Below are 401 nucleotides of genomic sequence, written 5' to 3'. Positions count from 1 at the left end.
CTATCCCAAAAACTGCTCCCCCAAAGGCTTACTATGGAGACCATTAGTTCTACTGTGACAGGGTGAAGGAACTAAACAGACACACCTTAACAGAGCCAAGAAGATCCATAGAGCCAACCCAGCAACTAATAGCCTAGCCTACACCTCCAGGCCGTCGTCAGGCATTCTACACTGGGAGAAAACAGACATAAAGGAGCAAAAGTGGCCTGGAGTGGGTATCCAGTCCCCTTGGTGCTCATTCAAGACTGGGAAGCATTTGGAAAAAATTGAGAGCTGTTTCCAATCCTTTGCCACCTCGTCCCCCCTCTGCCCGACCCACAGGGAGAGGCTGAAAAGACAGCAGCTACATTTGCCCAGAAGGACCTCCCCCACACAGCTTCCAGAAGACGCAGACATAAGCA

Source organism: Coenobita brevimanus, chromosome 117, assembly GCF_032717465.1.
Source record: "Coenobita brevimanus isolate Jiangsu-jjx chromosome 117, ASM3271746v2, whole genome shotgun sequence".
Lineage (NCBI taxonomy): Eukaryota > Metazoa > Arthropoda > Malacostraca > Decapoda > Coenobitidae > Coenobita > Coenobita brevimanus.
The sequence above is the reverse complement of the archived record's forward strand: the minus strand, read 5'-3'. Positions refer to the sequence as shown.